The 13,586-nt window shown below is 43.8% G+C and overlaps 1 pseudogene across 1 annotated transcript; it reads right to left on the reverse strand.

Moving 5' to 3' along the window:
• Window positions 1-11,622: 11,622 nt before the first annotated feature.
• On the reverse strand, window positions 11,623-12,405 carry LOC311521478 (carbohydrate sulfotransferase 9-like; annotated as a pseudogene). Its single transcript has one exon. The product of its transcript is annotated as a carbohydrate sulfotransferase 9-like (transcript).
• Between the last annotated feature and the right edge of the window lie 1,181 nt (window positions 12,406-13,586).

A 13,586-nucleotide genomic window follows, 5' to 3' on the forward strand; every position in this document is an offset into this window, starting at 1 on the left:
CTACTCCATGCATCTGATGAAGTGGGTTTTAGCCCACGAAAGCTTATGTCCAAATAAATTTGTTAGTCTCTAAGGTGCCACAAGGACTCCTTGCTGTTTTTGCTGATACAGACTAACACGGCTGCTACTCTGAAACATTTTGTCTGAAATCTTTCAAAAAAATGTAGCCTGAGGCAGACAACTGGCATGGAAAATTTAAGTGCAAACAGTTATAAAAAACTGAAAACAGGCTCTTGTAATGGGAAGCATCAGGCAACCATAACAACCACCAGTAATACGTGTTCAGATTATAGTAATTCACTATAATATCTGGACGCAGTCAATGGCCTAGACAATAGAAGAATTTTTATCTTGGTTTCTACCATCTGTACCTTCATAGCCTTGACATTCTAATTTGCCAGGCTTCTTATACCATTAAATTATGGGAGTGAAAAGAATGAACAACTTTAATCCTAAATAAATACAAAGATTCCCCTGTGTAAACTTCTGTGTCAGACAGGGAATTTAACAAGCGAAGTATTCTAACAATACAACTGTTGATAGTGGAGGGGCACAATTTTGAACTACTCCTCCCCCAAAAAATATATATATAAATATAAACCTGGCAGAAAACTCGGGAGGGGGCTGTGATCCCACATACTGCCTCCCCCCTCATGCATCACCTCTGATGCATGGTATTTCTTTCGAGAGAAAGAGGAAAACTGTAGTCTATGGTCTCTTTTAAAGGTATAAACTAAAAGAAAATGGCTGCACAGCAGAGCAAGGTGGAGAGCCCTCTCACACTCTGGTAAGAACCATGCCACTATGACAAGGTACTAAGAAGCCCCACTGCCCTCTCCTATCAGACAGCCTCAAATGGAGAAGTCCCAATCCCCTAAACCGTATTAGGCAGAAAATAAACAATTCAGAGAGGGGAAGAACACACCAGGGGAATGGTGCACTTCTATTTAATGCCTGCTATGCAAGGGGAGAGAGGAGAGGATTTAAATTTACCCTACCTGGATGTCTGACACAGACAAAGGTTCTTTGCCCACACACAGATGCCTTTCAGGAGGAGCGTCTGGCAAGCTTTGTGAATGGAGGGCTCATTTCCGTCTTCTGTTCATAACATACACAATGTTAAAAGTAGGTGTTTCCCAACGTTCCCTGTGGGCAGCCCCATCTGCAAATTGTAATGCCCTTTATTGTCCATGTGTAAGCAGAGTCAGGATGGGCTCCACACTGACATCTGGTGGTGAGGTGTGGCAAGTTGTGGAAAAGAACTTCAGGGGCTGATCTCATTTGCATAGGCACACCCGCCCCGCCTAGAATGAGGCCATAACTGCCCAAATGGTCACTTTGGCTGTTGTGGGATCCCCAGTGTCTCTGTTATCTGGGCAGGAAGAATAAATTGTTATTACCCTGATTATGGGAACTGTGCTTGGAACTGTACTTGGCCTTTTGTTATGATGGAGGGACTCACCATCAACTGAGTAGCACTCGCTAGGCAAGGGACATGGGTTCCAAAACTCTGTGAATTGAGAAAGACTTGAGACAGGTATTAGTACCTGGGGGTGTGGGCCTCTTTGTGAGGGCTTGAAGCACCAATTGTATCTCTGTCTCTCTCCACTGTGGACTGTCAGAGCTAATTTTGGGTCTATTAAGAGTTTTGCTACAGGCACTGTGCTGCATTCACTTTGACCTTATGGTGCACCAGCACTAAGGCTCCCACTACTATGAGCGGAAATCACTGAGCACTGTGTCAAGCAGTGGGGAGCCAGAAGATCTAGAGTGCAGTGGTGCTGTTCGTGGATAGGCTGGCGGAGTGTTCGTGAGACGGCAAGCTGTGCAGAGCGGAGCTGGTCATGGTAGAGCAGAGCCGTTCGTGAGACAGCGAGCTGTGCAGAGCGGAGCCGGTCATGGTGGAGCAGAGCAGAGCCCTGTGAATCATAGAATATCAGGGTTGGAAGGGACCCCTGGAGGTCATCTAGTCCAACCCCCTGCTCAAAGCAGGACCAATTCCCAGTTAAATCATCCCAGCCAGGGCTTTGTCAAGCCTGACCTTAAAAACCTCTAAGGAAGGAGATTCTACCACCTCCCTAGGTAACGCATTCCAGTGTTTCACCACCCTCTTAGTGAAAAAGTTTTTCCTAATATCCAATCTAAACCTCCCCCACTGCAACTTGAGACCATTACTCCTCGTTCTGTCATCTGCTACCATTGAGAACAGTCTAGAGCCATCCTCTTTGGAACCCCCTTTCAGGTAAGTTGAAAGCAACTATCAAATCCCCCCTCATTCTTCTCTTCTGCAGGCTAAACAATCCCAGTTCCCTCAGCCTCTCCTCATAAGTCATGTGTTCTAGACCCCTAATCATTTTTGTTGCCCTTCGCTGGACTCTCTCCAATTTATCCACATCCTTCTTGTAGTGTGGGGCCCAAAACTGGACACAGTACTCCAGATGAGGCCTCACCAATGTCGAATAGAGGGGAACGATCACGTCCCTCGATCTGCTCGCTATGCCCCTACTTATACATCCCAAAATGCCATTGGCCTTCTTGGCAACAAGGGCACACTGCTGCCTCATATCCAGCTTCTCGTCCACTGTCACCCCTAGGTCCTTTTCCGCAGAACTGCTGCCTAGCCATTCGGCCCCTAGTCTGTAGCTGTGCATTGGATTCTTCCGTCCTAAGTGCAGGACCCTGCACTTATCCTTATTGAACCTCATCAGATTTCTTTTGGCCCAGATTTCTTTCTGTGGGGCAGTCAGCTTCAGGACACGTAAGGTGCCCCTTACCTCTTTCCCCCACATACAGGCACATTTTAGCCAGACTGGGGAGTAACACTCTGCAGATGAACTTTTGAACTCTGGGGCTGGACTTTTTGGACTTTGGGTGATTTGTGGATTGCTGGACTCAAGAGACGTTTGGGTTCTGGGACTCAAGAACCCGAGGGAAAAGATGTGGCCCAATTTTCTGGGGTGGGTCTTTGCTCATGGTTTGGTTAATGAACACTAGTTGTGGTGTTTCCCCAATTTAATGCTGATGTTGTTTACCTCATGTTATTAAAGATTCTCTACTACACCGAGACTCTGTGCTTGCGAGAGGGGAAGTATTGCCTCTTTGAGGCGCCCAGGGGGTGTGTAAGATTTTCCCAGGTGGGGGCTCGAGCCAGTTTTGCATCTGCTTTGATGAGAGGGAACCCCTGTGTACTGAACCCAGCCCTTGCTGCTATCAACTTGGCCTGGCAGAAGGGTTACACATGTTTCAGGGAAATATGGTCAATGTTTAACCCTTTTCCAAGATTTTTCCTGGGTGGGGGCTCGAGCCAGTTTTGCATCTGCTTTGATGAGAGGGAACCCCTGTGTACTGAACCCAGCCCTTGCTGCTATCAACTTGGCCTGGCAGAAGGGTTACACATGTTTCAGGGAAATATGGTCAATGTTTAACCCTTTTCCATGCCTGAGTATGGTTCTGTAGCAACATCTTCTGGACTGCTAACTGCCTCGTTCTCATATAATCTAGAGAGTGAGGAGAGAGGAGTTTACTGGAGTTTTCATATTGGCTCAGACCCTGGGCCAGATCCTGACTCCGGCTGTGGCAGTGCAAAGAGTCTTCAAAGCTTCTTCACCTGTTCAGCTGAGTATTCCCATGACTGGGGGGAAACCCAGGCTGACATAATGACAGATATACTGCATCTGTACCTTCTCCTTCCATTGCCCACCAGGGTAGGAGGCGTGACGGTGATGTGGTGAGATCACTCCTGTACTCTGACAATTTCCATACGTGTAGATAGTAATGATTCTGTTTAGTGCACTGCACCTTTACATGTAAGACGTCTGCCTGCTTGAGGATTCGCAATGGAGGCGCCTATAGCATTTCAGACACACGCTGCTTTGTGTCTCAGGACAATTTTATAGGTTTTTCTTGCTTTGTTTCTTGTTCTTTTTGTTAATTGAAAATCAGAATAATCTAGACTCAAAATGGATGCTCTGAAACATCCATGTATGGAAAACACAACATTCCCCATCCTTTACTCCCATCATATCAAAGGACCTAGCTCTGAATTTCACATACATTCACGGCAATCAGATCAGCAGAAGGAAAATCTCCTACAGATGAAGAGTTTGTTACACTGATTCAGTAGATGAGTGCCTATGACAAATAGCACCATGAGCTACAAAACACCAATAGTGCTTGACTGCTGATATCAAATAGTTGTAATCAGCTTAGTAGATAAGTACATATGACTTTGAATGAATAAAAATGGCCTCCTTTTACATACTGGATTTCCAAGGCGGCAGGGAGGGGGGGAAATTAATCTGACAGTGGAGGGAAAAGGGGTAAATCCGGAGAAGCAGGAGGCAAAGAGGGACTCCTGGCTGTGCACATAGTGCTCTGACTGCTGGGGTTGTTGCTCCAGCTTTATTTAGAGAAAATATCATAGAATCATAGAATATCAGGGTTGGAAGGGACCTCAGGAGGTCATCTAGTCCAACCCCCTGCTCAAAGCAGGACCAATCCCCAATTTTTGCCCCAGATCCCAAGTGGCCCCTCAAGGATTGAACTCGCAACCCTGGGTTTAGCAGGCCAATGCTCAAACCACTGAGCTATGCCTTCCCCCCTGAGGACTATTTTAGAACATTGGTAAATAGGATTACAGTTTCTCACCTTTCCTGCTACTTCATCCACTTCCTCTCTTTTCTATTACCATTGACTATGCTCCCCTTTTCCTAGGCTCAGAACTCCACTTCAGTTCTGACTCCTCCTTCTTTGCCCACATCCTGCTTTTAAGGTAATAAAGCTAGTCACTTAGACATGCTAGTAAACAACTGCACCTTGTTATACATTATGGGCTACCCTCCACCCACTCCAGTGGTGGCTGTTAAACTTGCTGAGGCCTGTCACACCCTCCTCTACACTGCAGTGAAAATCTACCCTTTCTCTTCTATGCCTATTGCTAAAATCCTTATCCATGCTTTTGGCATCTCCCCTCTCTACCAGCAAAATGCTGCTGCTAAAATCCTCTTCTGCTCCCACCACAGCACCCCTCGGAGTCCTTCAGTGCCTCTTCATTGCATTGCATTCCATTCAAGCTTTTGCCCTTACTTTCAAGACTTGGCACAATCACACCGCCAACTAAATCTCCACTCTCATTTACTCCTACTCTGCCCAAGAAATAAACACTCTTCCCAAACTTCCCTCTCTATAACGCCCTTCCTCACTTCTCACCTGTGGCTTTGCAATGTCTCGAATACTACCCCTCATTCTTGGAACATTCCCCCCATTACTTCTCAGCTGTTCTACTTTTTAAAACCCACTTCTTCCATCGATCTTCCCTACACTGATCACTTCATCTGCCTCTGCACTCCCAACTCCTTAATGGTCTCCCCCATGTTTTGCCTTGTCTGAGTTCCAGTGTAAACTCTTCAGGGCAGTGACATTGAGTTATACCATGTTTCATAAAATGCCAAATGGATTTTTTAATGCTACCTAGATTATGAACAATAAAACCCCACAGTCATTACTGGAACAGCCCAGGGTCAAACGAAAAAGGTCTGTTCTCTAGGTCTTTGGACACCTGTGCCATCCTATGAGGTTTTGATTTGCTGGTTTACACTTTGATACTATCACATTATCAGATCAAAAAGAATGAACAATAATAATCCCAAAGAAAAATAAATATCTCCTATAAACTCACCTCCTCATGACGCAGTGAATGCCTAAGAGGAAGTTTATGAACAGTATAATGTATTTCTGCAGAGAGAGAGAGAGAGAGAGGCCCGTCTATATCTTTTTAAAGGTACAAACTAAAAGAAACCCATTGTGCAGCATAGCAAGGTGGGGAGCCCTTTCACACACGGGTAAGAGCCATGGGATCACAGGAGTCTACTAAGACACCAGCTCTTCTCTCCTATCAGACAACATCAGATGGAGAAGTCCCACTCCCCTAAACCATATTAGACAGAAAATAAACAAATCAGTGACAGAAAGACCATGCCAGGGAAAAGTGCACCTCCATTTTATGGACTGGTGTGCAAAGGGGAGAGAGGTGAGCATTTGCCTTCACCCTACCTGGACGTCTGGCCCATGCAAAGCTTCTCTGCCTTGTGCACACCATCTGTTCAGGGGGGCTCATTTCTCTTTTCTGTTTCATCACGGGCAGTTTAAATAATAAAAGGCTGGTATATTCATTTGTTCAATGGGGGCAGCGCAATCTGCATATTATCATACTCTGTGTGGTATCCCTTTTCCTAGATAATATGGTAAATGTTTAATCCCTTTCCTATGCCTGTGTGTGTCTCAGTCATAACCTTTAATACTTTATCATGTGCGTCATCTTCGGCGTACGATCCACAATTTGTTTGCTAGTCATTTCTCTACCAAAAAATAATATCATGGGAGTTTTGATACTGGCTCAAACCCCAAATCCATGTAGTCTATTTTTCTGCCTGACACAATGAACAATACTGGATGCTTTTAGAAGGTGAAATATTGCCACAGTGCACTCGTTAGTTGTGTGATCCTTTCTGACTTTCCCCCATCCCCCATTCAGTGCTTAAAGTGTGGGTGGAGAGGAACCACAAGGGGTCACAGACCCAGCTAAAAATAATAATAATTGATCTGGGTAACTGAGGGGTGCATTTTCGAGCACTGTCTTACCAAAGCTGCAGCTCCCAGATTAGGATAGACCCACTTTTTTCAGACCACTTTCAGCACTGCCTCCACTTACCGCTCCCATTACACACACCTCTGGATCTCACATTCTTGAGTTGAAATGTAATTACCTATATCAACTTAGTTTGTATAATCATAAATATCAGAGATCGTAAAATTATCCAGGCTACAGTATTTGACTATGCTGACCTCCTACTGCAGTGAATTCCCCAGGGGGACTATGACAAGACTTTTTATGTATTGTAAATGTCCTGGCGTTTACTTTAATCAAATTCGACCCTACCTTTGGTATTATGGGCCATAAGAAAAAAGAAAATTAATCTGTCCTTTCTTTATATCCTTCATATCTTTGTGTGCCTCAGTTAAATCTTTCCCTGTATCTTGTATTGCTATATCACACCCATCACCGTGGTATCTTGAGTGTTTCACGCTGTTCTAAGGCATACTCATAAAGATATAGCTATCTTTTTTCCTATCTACCATTTGGCCTTTTGTTTTTGGCATTTTTGCAGGAAAACTGTTCAAAGAAATAGGTTTTACATTTTGCTCCGAAGGTTCAAAAATGTATGGTCAGTCTGATCTATTCCATAACCAAGTTACAAATTCATGGGTCAGCTGCCAAGATAGCTCTCTGGCCTGTTTAAAAAGTGTCACTTATAGTTGATTGGGGATGGAGGGATGACAAAGGGGGAAATTTGCAATTTTTTTTTATTTCCCCATTTTATTTTGTAATTCAAAATTTTATTAAAATGTCATGCTTTATCATCAGTCAAAAATGGAGTTGACAGATTACTAACATTTTATTGATTTTTTCCAATTTTTACAAATGAAATTTCTTCAAAATTTGAAAAATGTCAACTGGCTCTACTTTCACTTTTGTGGTTGAGAATTCCATTGTTTTAGGGCATCACAGCTGTCATTATCATGCAGAATGAGGTGTTCCCCAGGTAATCTAGGCCAGGCCCCTAAAGAGTTTTGGAGATGAAGACCAAAATTTTACTAAGACCTAGTAATTCCATTGTGAGCCACTGAAGATGGCAGAGCCCTGGGATGTTGTACTCTATGTGATCTCTGTTGCCAGACAGAGAGACTGCTGTGTTCTGGACCAATTATACCTTTAATAGGGGCATTGTTTCATCCCTAGATACAGAAAACTACAGTCACAAAAGGGTAACAAGCTTTGTGGATAGGGAAGAAGCAGTAGATGTGGTATATCTTGACTTTAGTAAGGTTTTGATACTGTCTTGCATGACAGTCTCATAAACAAACTAGGGAAATACAACCTAGATCAGCGGTTCTCAAACGTCATTGCACGGCGACCCCTTTCTAACAAAAATTACTACATGACCCCAAGGTGGGGAACTGAAGCCTGCGCCCGCCCGAGCCCCACCACCCCAGATGGTGGACCAAAGCAGAAGCCCAAAGTATTCAACCTCGGGCAGAGGGCCTGTAACCCGAGCCCCACTGCCCAGGGCTGAAGCCCGAGCCCCATCGCCCGGGACTGAAGCCTTTGGGCACTGGGGCTTGCACTTTGGCCCTGGGCCCCAGCAAGTCTTATGCCAACCCTGGCAACCCCATTAAAACGGAGTCGCAGCCCACTTCGGGGTCCCAACACACAGTTTGAGAATGGCTGACCTAGATAGAGCTACTATAAAGTGGGTGCATAACTGGTTGGAAAAACGTTCCCAGCGAGTAGTTATCAGTGGTTCACAGTCAAGCTGGAAGGACATATCAAGTGGGGTCCCACAGGGATCAGTTCTGGGTCTGGTTCTGTTCAATATCTTCATGAATGATTTAGATAATGACATAGAGAGAACACTTAAAGTTTGCAGATGACACAAAGCTGGGAGAGTTTGCAAGTGCTTTGGGGGATGGGATTAAAATTGAAATCGTCTGAACAAACTGGAGAAATGGTCTAAGAAAATAGGATGGAATTCAATAAGAATAAATGCAAAGTACTCCACTTAGGAAGGAACGATCAGTTGCACACATTCAAAATGGGAAATGACTGCCTAGGAAGGAGTACTGTGGAAAAAAAAATCTGAGGATCATAGTGGATCACAAGCTAAATATAAGTGAACAATGTAACACTGTGGTTAAAAAAAAAAAAGCAAACATCATTCTGGGATGTATTAGCAGGAGTGTTGTAAGCAAGACCCGAGAAGTAATTCTTCCGCTCTACTCCATGCCAATGAGGCCTCAACTGGAGCGTTCTGCCCAGTTTTGGGAGCCACATTTCAGGAAAGATGTGGACCAACTGGAGAAAGTCCAGAGAAGAGCAACAAAAACGATTAAAGGTCTAGAAAACATGATCTATGAGGGAAGACTTTAAAAAAATCGGGTTTGCTTAGCCTGGAGAATAGAAGACTGAGGCGGGGTATAACAGTTTTCAAATACATAAAAGGTTGTTACAAGGAGGAGGGTGAAAAATTGTTCTCCTTAACCTCTGAGGATAGGACAAGAAGCAATGGGTTTAAATTGCAGCAAGGGCAGTTTAGGATGAACATTAGGAAAAAGTTCCTGACCGTCAGGGTAGTTAAGCACTGGAATAAATTGCCTAGTGAAGTTGTGGAATCCCCATCATTCGAGATTTTTAAGAGCAGTTTAGACAAACACCTGTCAGGGATAGTCGAGATATATTTAGTCCTGCCATGAGTGCAGGGGATAGACTAGATGACCTCTTAAGGTCCCTACCAGTCCTATTCTTCTATGATTCTAAATGCATGGATCATCATGGCTAAGTCTGAATTTGACAGAAAAGGAACAAAGTCTTCTTGCCAGCAATAAGGATCTTTCCTTAACTGTGGTGATATCCTTCAGTTCTTCTGTCTTCTAAATAATCATAGGCTTTTGGGCTATATAAGTCCTGCCATATCTCTACCTTTTTCATATTCCCAAGGCCTTTTCATTCTCCATTCTATCATAATTATATTGAGTTGGTCAAAACTGGATACTGTAGTTCATACTAGGACTTACCTTTTTTCATAATGCCATCTTTCGTATAATAAAAAGAGCGAGAGAAAACACAGAAGTGTTTGCTTTTTCAACTGTTGCTTTATACTGGGCAGACATCTTCACTGAGCTGTCCAAGAGGACTTTCTTCTCAAAGGATACTGGGAATCCAGAAGCTTTCAGCATATGAGCATTACTTTTGCGACAGACAGATTCCATCTTTCTCCCAGTGTGAGACCTGGATTTCCCTATTCTTTGCTCCCAGGGCACCAAACTCATGCAAGTCCCCTTGTGCCCATTTCAATCCTCGGCAAAGCTGGTTTCACAGCAACATTAAGAGCTTTTCCATTTAGAAAGTTTGAGAAATAATCCAAGCAATTAGTTTTCAGTTAAGAGGCTCTGAAAATGTTAGGATTTTGTGTGCTGCATAAAGTATTCTCAGTTCGTTTAGTGCATTGGTCTATTATAACATGTGCTTTAAGATATGGCCTTTCCCATCCATCTACACAACTAGAACGCTCATCCAGGCTCTCAGCATCTTGCACCTCAATTACTCCAACATCCTTTTCTCTGGCCTTGACAAATGCAATATTGTTCCAATCACATCTGTTCAAATACCATTTTCCTAGCCCCTTGCTGTGACCATGGGACTGCACTCTTTGCATTCGCCTGCAGACACCCCCTTTTCCATCACATCAAACATAAGCTACTTGGATTCACCATCAAGGCCCTTTGTAGTCACCCCCCTACTTTACTTATTATTTGTCATTCACTACGGAGATGCTGACTCCCAACTACAGTTGGCCTATGTGCCAGTCTCCATTGCCCATTTGTTAAATTTCAAACAAGCATCATTGTGCTTTCTTCCATGCTGCCCCACATGCTTGGGAGGTGCTCCCCATAAACCTCTGCAAAGTTACCTCATTGCCCTCCTTCAAATCCCTCCTTGAAACTCCTTTTCTGTGATGCCTACTGAAAACTTTGCAACAGTTAGGTTGCTGGTGTGCTGACACCATGGTCGATCAAGCAGACCAAGATTTATCATTGTTTCCTTGTACCCCCCCAGTGTGTCTATCACCCCCTGTTGTCTCTTCTCTTATACTTAGATTGTAAAGCTCAGTGAGGGAGGGACAATCTTTTTGTGTTTCTATAATGTCCAGCACAGTGGGGTCCTAGTCTATGGTAACAAACAACAACGTTGATATCACTATAAATGTTATAATATATGCATCTTGGAGCTCTTGGGGTTCAATTCTACCGCCCTTTTTCTCAATAAGTAGCACCTTGCACAGAGATTTCAGGCAGACTACTTGTGGAGCAGGGCGCTACTCAGCATGAGCAAAGGTGGCAGCACCTGACCCTTAATGTTGATCAGTACATATATTATTGGCACACTCCCCTTTAACATTACTAGACAAGGCAAAAGGAGATAAGGTTTGTTTTCATCAGGCAGTCACCACATAGGGAGTTTAGAATGTTTCAATTTCTATTCCAGATAAACAATGCTAAACATCTAGGATGCATACATTATATGGATTAGAGAAATTTACAATTCAAGGGGATGCTTCAGAACAAGTCTAAACACTTTGCGAATACAGACTAACACGGCTGTTACTCTGAAACAAGTCTAAACACTGTTTGTTCTGCAGCTTATCCTTGCACTACATGTGTAATCAAGATAGGAGTGAAAAATGCCATTCTTAGATCAGCAGAGACCACAATTCTCAAAATCAGGAAACTCAGCTACAGAGCACTGTGTCAGGAAATCTACCCCAAAAAGGGGAACAATCCAAGTATGGCTCCCCAAAATGCTATTATTCTATATTATTCTATGTCCTCTGATTCCAATTTAAAATTCTTACAAAAGAATCAGTTCAGGAGAACGAGCATCGTAAAAGTGTGAGGATGTTGTTACACTACCTTGATCTTTTTTGCCATAATCCTACACATCACTCTCTGAGTTGCACTAATCAGAACTGCAATACACTGTTGCAACCAACCACTGTCAAATACCCTTTATAGAAAAGTTCCAGTGATGCTATCTGAATATCCCTCCTCATGTAAAGTTTCATTTTCAATTTTATAAAGATAATTAAACAAGGAGAACTCTATCTGGTACAGCTCCTTTATCTTCTGAGTTTGCTCTGAGTTGAGCTTTCCTGAGGTACTCCATAGTAATAGCAACATTGGTCTGTTTCTCAGAGCAAGATGACTTAAATTAGGTAATGCAAGCTCTCTGGGGCTCTACTGCTCTTGAGAACATGTTCAGCATACAGCTCCAAGGTCTCATACTTCCCCTAAACCATAATGAATGTTAGGAGGATCACAAAGAAGAAACACTGATTTCCAGTGAATATCCAAATGGTCTTGTTTTCTTAACGTTATAAAGTTAAACTCCTGGAAAGTCACCTTTTCAGTCCAATTTTTGTTTTTGCTGAACATGGCTTTAACCTCATCTGCTACCCCTACATAATATGGCTCAGAGTGTGCAGGAGTTTCTCTCCGTAAGCTGAGACCAGCATTTCCAGGGGATCCCTGGCGAACATCACTTTAATGTAACTATTCAGCAGCTCCACCTCCTGGGTGGGAGAGTAAGAACTCAGTCTCCCCATCAGTAGAGAATTATGGACCCTTTTTTTCCTGTTTCAGAAGCCTTCCTGCTCTGGTTCATTGTAAGGAGAAAAACTACCCTCTTCCACAGTTGACACAGCCCACTTTGGGCACCTCACAGTAGATGAACTTGCAGTTGTTCTCCACAAAAAGCTGTCTGGCAACTTGAGATTGCAAACGATTTCCAAATCAGAGAGGCTGTACTTCAGGCAGATGGCACTCAAAGTGGGTTTTCGATAGAATTGATCCATCAGCCAATCTTCTGTAGGGCCTGAAAGAGATGATATGCAGAAGAAAGGAAGATAAAGAATCACTATGCAATAACCTCCTGGAATTGTCTTTGCATTCAGCCATTCATAGAGCTCAGGTTAACTTTCTGAAGAGTCTAACTAGTCTAACCCCCCTTCCCTACCTGGGTTACTTGGGAGCAGGCAACACTCACCTGTGTGCCTGGGTGCCTGATGTTGTTGACAGTAAAGGAGATCCTGAGTACCCCAGTGGTGATGTTGGATAGTGTTAAGGAAAAGTTAGCATATGTGCATATGTGACTCCATTTTGGTTTGGGGCCCACCATTGTGGGCAAGCACATCATGCACGGGAGGAGTGTTCCTTAGATACTGCATTCCTGTGAAACTCCCCCCGCCCTTGTTTCCAGCCTGTCTCGACTCCCGGTTTCTGTTCTTTGTCTGTTCCTAACTCCCTGCCTCCTGGCCTTGATGTGAGCCTCCCATCCTGATAAGAAAGGCTACTGGTACATTGCTTTAGGACCATGTTGTGTAGTTGAAGTAATGGTTTAGCACGGGGGATGCACTTAGCAGGGATAGGTGGTAGATAAGGGAAGGGTTTGTCTATTGGCTAAGGTTTCCGAAGCACGAGGACAACATGCTTTGCTAAATGGTATATAATCTCTGTATAACCTGCATTCGGGGTCCCCTCTTGATTAGCAGGGGGGCACCACGCTCGAGCGTAATAAACTTAGTATCTTTGGGAACTCTGCAGCTGTGGACTTTGTTCGTGTGCCTCAGCCTAGACTTGAACTGTGTGTGACCTATCAGGTATAATTTGCAGCAGTTCTTGTGCGTGACTTATCGGGTATAATTCGCAGCAGTTCTTGTGCGTGACTTATTGGGTATAATTCGCAGCAGTTCTTGTGCGTGACCTGTCAGGTATAAGTCGCAGCAGTTCTTGTGCGGTTGACCTGTCAGGTATAATTTGTAACAATAGGAGGGAATCCTCTGTCCACCCCTCTGCTGCAGTCTTTTTAATTGTAAAGGAAATTAAAGTGCCTCCACCTGGCTGGGCCCTGTACACACTCAATGTTGTTTTGGGAGCCTCCATGAACAAAACTAAGCTATTCTCCCCAATGGGTG

The sequence above is a fragment of the Lepidochelys olivacea genome, assembly GCF_965140295.1.
Source record: "Lepidochelys olivacea isolate rLepOli2 genome assembly, chromosome: 6".
In the NCBI taxonomy this organism is placed as follows: Eukaryota; Metazoa; Chordata; order Testudines; family Cheloniidae; genus Lepidochelys; species Lepidochelys olivacea.